At 45.1% G+C, this 7,312-nt stretch overlaps 1 pseudogene; it reads right to left on the bottom strand.

Moving 5' to 3' along the window:
* Positions 1 to 6,880: 6,880 nt before the first annotated feature.
* Positions 6,881 to 7,049, bottom strand: LOC147748907 (small EDRK-rich factor 2 pseudogene; annotated as a pseudogene).
* Positions 7,050 to 7,312: the final 263 nt, after the last annotated feature.

Here is a 7,312-nt window from a genome sequence, read left to right on the forward strand (position 1 = left end):
AACCCTTAAACCACAAATAAATAAATTAGAAGCGATTCAAAATATCCCTAAACCAACCACTAGAAGTGAGAGCTTTTGTAGGATAAGTGGGGTATTATAGGAGATTTATTCCACAACTATCAGAAGTGGCAAGCCCCCTTACAGATTTACTAAGACACAAACCCTCCAGAGCTAAAATTAAGTGGGGCCAATCACAAGAGAAGAGTTTTGAGGCCTTAAAACACTATTATGTCATGCCCCAGTGTTAACTTGTCCTGACTACAAACCGGCGCTTCAGACAGGGGACTGGGAGCAGTTCTATCCCAATCAGATTCCCAAGGCCTACTTAAGCCAGTACTATTCTTAAGTCAGAAACTATTTCCTAGAGAAACCAGATATGCTACAATGGAGAAAGAATGCCTTGCCATAAAATGGGCTATGGAATCCTTACAGTACTACTTGTAAGGATGTACCTTCTTCCTGGTAACAGGTCATGCCCCATTGACATGGTTAGCCACTAATAAGGATACCAATGCTAAAGTCTTACGATGGTTCCTGGTATTACAAACTTTTTCCTGTCAGACTTTACACATGCCAGGAACATTACAAGGGAATGTGGACTACTTATCCAGGTACCCTGTATCAGAATGGCCCGATCGTCCATCCCAAGAAGAGAGGCAATGTGGTAGGGGCTGGCCAGAACACGGAATAGCCGAGGATTCCAAGATAGCGCCCGGCTAGGCGCCCTTCGATGCGACGATCAGCGGACCAGCCTCGCGGAGGGAGGAGAGTGAGAACGGACGAAGGGAGGAGGCAGGTGACGGTTATCCCAGGTGTGTGAGATCGGTGGTAGATTGCGAGGCGTCGGGAAGAGGAGAGAACGCCGAGGAGAGCCCCGGGGTGGACACAGCAGAGTGGAGGTGGAAGCGGAGGAACGAGTAGAGATGAACGGGACGTACAAGAAGAACGCTACAGGAGAAGAATTCTCCAAAATACAATGCGCTCGTATCCGGTAGTTCCCTGAGGCGTCAGGACACTGAGATACCCAACGCTACGGTCCAAGGGGACCGTAGCTCCAGGCAAGTGACGTGGAGGGAGGGGTGGAGGAGGAGGTTGGAGGGAAAGGGTTTATGGGGTTTTTTGGCATAAATAAGGGCACTTGCTTTTGAATGTTTGGCACACCCTTGACCCAAGAAACCTGTACCTTGACCTTTTCCAATAAGCACCTTTTATATCACACTACTTGTGGTGACCTTTTTGGTGATGGGTAGCACCCTATATTCCAGTGACAAAACAGACAGACAGTGACTGTAGTGTCCTTTCTTTTCTCTGTTTGCCTCTTGGGAAGCACCGGCCAGGACCATAGTGTGGAAGCAGTGCAGTTAGAAGAGGAGAGTCAACCCTGCAAGACTATATACCAGGACTGTGTGCCAGGACTGAAAAGTTTTCTCTTCATTTTGTATAGTGATACACTCCAACTGTCTGGACTGTGAGAAATAAATATGAACCAAGTAGAGACTGTTGTGGGAGAAGAATATTTTCACCTACAGAGTTCCTATTCAGTACAAGTGACCTTTCCCTACTGCCCTTGTTGAGAAAAGTAAAAACTATCAAAATCAGTAAAGAAAGACAAAGTAGCATTGGTAGGGGAAGCTACACAGGGGAAAGATAATTAACTGGGTGCAGGGAGGAACAAGGACGGAGCAACACTGAGGGGGAGCAACAGGAAGGGGTGTGTAAAACAACTTGGTGGCATGAAGCAACACAGAGGGCATAGAGAAGGAGCACCAATGGCAGGGGAAGCAAATAGTGAGAAAGAGGAAAATGTAGGAGCACATGGATGAGAGAGAACACAACGGGGTGGTAACGGGAGCAGCATATGGATGAAAAGGCAACATGGAGTGGTATGATGATGGCATTGAGTGGGATTGAGATTTTCAAGGTATGCTTCCACAGCGCCTGGTGATCTTAGAAAGTGGTAGATTATAATACCAGTTAGGAGTCAATGGCTGAGTCAGGCGCATATTGGTGGTGAGTAGGTAACCGTAGGGTCACACAGGGAGTCAGTGTTTGAGTCGAGAGTTGGATACTCAGGATGGTGAATGATCTTCAACAGGTAAACACAGTCTCAGTGTCAGAGCCAAGAGCTGGACAAAGGATAGTGAGCTGTCTTTCCTCAGGTCACCCTGAGTAATTGACTCAGTTAGGAGTTAAATCCCAGCAGTTACTGTGCACTGCTCAGGTAACCCCTAGAGCAGTGGCGGAGTCAGTCACTCACAAGGAGTAAGAGAGCTATTGGCAGGAGGTGGCTACATGAGGTTGAGAAGCCTTTGTTAGATCACTTAGAGTCAGTGGTTAGCTTTACCCTCCCCTGGCTCCTTGCTCCTGCTGATGTGTCAGGTGTATGGAGCCTGCTTGGATGCTGATGGGCCCCTGAGCAGTTTTTTTTTCACGATCTGCCCAGGGAGTGCATTGCCTAATGGTTTGGAGTGACTGTTCGGCTTCTACTCTCAAACCCCTGCAATTTTGTTACCTACGTTCATCCCCTCTCCCTCCCCTCCACTGCCCCCTTGATATCGTGGTTTAATGAGTGGAGGAGGCCCTGTAACATTAACCTGCTCCTTAACACTATGGATGGCTGTTAATGGCAAGATCCCGTAGATGAAGGCCTTATGCTAACAGCAGACCTTGGTGAGTGTATGCACTCTGGCATGGGGGTGGAAAGGAGGAACAATACACTTGCACACTTGCACACCAACACTGGCACTCCCACATGCACACAGGCCGACACACCCACCCACACACACACAGCATTCAGCACAGAGGCACAAAAGCTCCGGTACAGCTAACATTCCTTTGTAGTATATCTTGTGTGCCCAGGAGCAAAGAAGATGGCACACCCTACATCACTTGTACAGAGTAATTAACACTGTGGGGGTTGATTGGTCCCTGGGCTGTTAACCACATTGTGATGCAAGGCCTATCCTGTCACCATACGAAATGAGCCATTGCTAGATAATTCAGCCGGGGCCTAGCTCTATGACAGCCTCATCATCAGAATTGCATCACACCATCACTTGAACCTGGCTCGGCTCTTGCTTAAACATCATTGGTACCGGTAATCTCTTTGGCCAAGTAGAAGTTCCTGTACAATAAGGGAGGAAATTGAAAAGTGCCAGTACTCAGTACTGGTGAGTACCTGTGCATTTAAAGCACTGGCCACAGCTTGTTACTCTGAATGTAGGGTGTGCAGGCCCACAAGGAACACTGCACTTTCCTCTCTTCCTTTTGTCTACATCAACAAAATCCTCTCCCTAATACACTGTCAAATATATTATTATTAATATTATATTCACTGGGAGACCCATTTTCATCAGAGAGTTTGACCTGGTGTAGTATGAAAACAAAAATCCATGATTGGTGCATGAAAAACCCTCTCCCAAATCCCATTCATGAATGTTTATAACAATATGGTTCTTCTCACACTGGTCCATAAAGGTCTCTTCTCAGTATGCTGCTCACCACGTTTATGCAAGTGTCTGCTTCTATATATTCGACTCACAGACCTCGTATAGGGATAGTTAAATGTTCCCAACTGGTTATAAAATTTGACTGTGCAGTTCCATCTCATGTATCTGCTCCTGTCCACAGCCAAAAGCAACTACTTTGAATTGGTAGGGCCATCCACCCATCATAAATTGCAGGTACTTTTTATGCCATTTGTGTATGGTTGGGAGAAAATAAGCATCCTCTTGATCTGGTGATGTAAATATTCCAGATGAACGATTGACAGAAAAATGTCCAGGCACGAGCTCATCCTGAAGCCTTGCTTCTTTAGAACTTGGTTAGTGCTCTCAGATCCAAGAGGAGACACCACTACACATATTTTTCGCTGTCATTCTGAATGTCTGGGGCTGTGCTGTACAGTCAGCACTACACCTGACTCTCTAAATGTCTGTTAAAAAATAATATAGAGGTGGGACCTTCATGTCCACTTGGACCAGCCACCCTAAGAAATCACAAGAAGTCATCTCCACAACTGTTATGTAGGTGACAATCCAGGGACTTCACAAACTACATGAATAGAACTACTTTTACTTTTCACTTGTAGTCAGTCAGCTGTTTATAGTCCAAGTATTTAGTAAATAGTGAGAAAATTTCTGTACACCCCAAAGCTATTGATGGCATTTTTTTTACAGTGCTTATGGCACAATATTTGTTTTTCTGCGACATTTGTTAATGGTCGCAAAAATTAGATTGCTGACCCTGTCTCACTTTCGGGTTTCAGATGTTGTGACTGTCAGTATTCAAGGACAACTTAACTGTCCAAGCAAATGTTTCAGTAAAAGTTTGTACAATTATACCTTGATCTAGGCATGATTTACTGGCTGGTCTCAATCACTTCCAAACAATCTTATATATTAGAGAGTTGGCGCAGTCGTTTGAGTTGCCCAGTCCTTAAAGTGTGGTAATAGAATGAGGCTGAAGAGGGAGAATGTTAAAGATGCCATCCTGTGAATGATGCCACAATAGGTCGAAATACCCAAACAGCCATCATCAAACAAAAATACATTCTGAAATGCCTATTGTTGGTTACTTTTAGACATGCAGGACTGGGTAAAGAGAACAGTTTTTCCTGTACTTGGGGTGGCCTGATATCTGTAACCGAATTTGTGTTGCTCTAGGTAAGGACGATGTTCTTCACTGGATCAAGGACAATTTGAGTGTTAGATCTTCAGGTTCCAGATGGAGATGGAAAACCAAACATTCTTGTAATTGCTTGTGACACTACGAATTTTTGGGAGGTCCACAGGGGTGCCAGTTTCCTAACACCAGTGGGCGTAGGTATTCTCTTAGGTGGATTATTACTGCCAGCTGCTTGAACAGTATGTGTAGATTAATTGTACTAGTGCTCCCCATGCATTGCTCCCAAAGCAGTTTTGCTGGCACTCAAAGGGAACGGTTCTGTGGAGCTTGAACAGGAACCTCTGAGGGTGGGGAAGAAGACAGGAATGCACTGGCAGTACTAATAGATGAAAACTGATGGGCTTATCAGGTGCATGGTTCAAAGAGAGGAAACCAGACTGCATTTCAACTGCTATCTCTTACTGTGAATTTGTAGTTTAGATTAATAACTGCTTTCCCGCATTTTGATCATGTTGAGGTTATACAGCTCCACAACTGTAGCCATTTGTGAGGCATAATTAGGTGGAACAAACAAAATTGAGCTACATCAGAGGAAGGCTGGACTCTGTCAAGCAGGGGCAGAACAGGAGACAGGTAGGGGTGAGAGACAAGAGCAAGAAGCTTAGAACAAGGACCTTCACAGTCAGAGGCAGAACAGGACATTGGGGGAGACATGGGACACAGGCAGGGTTTGGCAGCGCCAGTGGCAGTACTAGACACCATTGAGGGGCAAAGAAGAGAGTAACATTGTACAATAGGTGCTTCTGATGATTCTCCAGCAAACAGAGCAGAGGCAGTGTGTTGAAACGTTCTAGTTCATTTGCTGTCATTTTGTAAAAGTGGCAGAGTGACAGCTAGTCCAGTTGGGCCACTCAGAAGCAGTTGACCAGTGGCGTAACACAGGCCCCGGCAAACCCCGCAGTGTGTGGGGGGTCCGAGCTCTAGGGGTCCCCCACAGCAGAGTACTATGAGCCCGAGAGCTCCTAATTGAAAACGGAGCAGGGGCCCCCTCGAAGTGCCTTGCAGGGGGGCCCGCTCCAGTTTTGTTACGCCACTGCTTAAAAGAAAGCAAAATCACTTTAGTGGCAGACCCCCAGTGCAAAATGCTTCTCCCTACAGGCATTTTAAATCACCTCAAAAACAAAGCAAACCATGCCACAGTCTTGATATTTGAAGCAGTCAGCACGTGCCACAGAACGAACGGAGCATTGTAGAGGGATGAGACTAGCCCGACCTTGACTCAAAGGAATTAGATCGGTACACATATTTTATACTCACCAACACATTTATACTTGCAGCTTGAATATGATGCACCGCGGAACCAAAACGTCTTCATAAACTAACACAAATAAACCCACGTAACCTCTTACAACGTCTTGCAATTTGGGCCCATCACTCTAATCATCCATCCATATACACATTTAATCCGTTCCGAGGATTCAGTATGGGTTCAATAAGGAAGTTGCTGTGCTATAGTGGAGAGCCTAAACTATACTTTATACATTATTTACAACTGCAGTTTTATTTCTAAGAACCATGGCCAATCAAAAACAACTAAAGAGTATCTTTAACTATAATGTACATAAAGCACAAAAGGAGAAACGGTAAGACGACCCATCCACCACCACCCTTAAGTGCCCTACGTAAAAATATTAGCTATGTCACAAAGGTAGTGAATTCCCAGTGAGGAAAAAAGAGCCCTCAGGCACCCACGCATGGTAGGTAGCCATTTGTCTTCATTGGGTTCCTGTAGTTAGTACGTGTAAAGATACAACAAACCAAAAAGGTGCAGATTAAAATGAGTGTAGACCACTCCCTCGACCAACACTTTTAATAGAGGGGTGGTTCGAACCGAATTAAAAAACAGTGTGAATGAACGGACAAAAAAGTGTTAAGTAAATTTGAACCCCCTGTCCTAAAATAGGTCGACATGTTTCAGCTTTAGAGTCCTATTCGGCCCAGCATTCCTCAGGACCAGTAGTATATTCTCTCCCAAAGGGGCAGGGCACACCCTAAAGAGCCTCATCACATTGGAAGGAAGGTAATCAGCTATAGATACGCGTTTACCAACTTGTAATCGCTGCACTGGTAAAACTCAGGTGCGCAACCTCTGTTCTATGTGGGATATGGACAGGGAAAGACGAACTTTCACCTCAGGATTCAGTTAATCCTAAATAAAAATCTTCATGAGTCTGTGGTGGGGGAATTCTTCACGTCAGCATCTCTGCTTGCGGGCAGCAGCAGAAAGGCCATCTTCTGGCTTTTTCCCTTTATCCGTATTCTTCTTCAAGTTCTTTTGTCTGGCAAGTTCACACTGGTTTCCACGGGTCATTGCTGGCCGTGCTCCAAGGTTCGCAGACACCGAAACTCTGCTCTCTCGTACTCTCTGAAGAATACGGATAAAGGGAAAAAGCCAGAAGATTTTTTTAAGTTCCAAAACTGCACACTTAGAAAAATCTCCAAGTGAAACCAGTCAATGTTAGCCTATGTAAGGAAATTCAAGTTACTGTAAGTATGGTTACATTTACTTTTCTGGGTCGGTCCTGGGCTCAAAGATGCCGCACTGACATCTCTTGTGATAACAGGTGAATAAATCAGAATTCCTACTTCGGCTGATTTTAGAGGAATATTTCGCTCTGTAGTGAAG

The sequence above is a fragment of the Lissotriton vulgaris genome, chromosome 1_1 (genome assembly GCF_964263255.1).
Source record: "Lissotriton vulgaris chromosome 1_1, aLisVul1.2, whole genome shotgun sequence".
NCBI lineage: Eukaryota > Metazoa > Chordata > Amphibia > Caudata > Salamandridae > Lissotriton > Lissotriton vulgaris.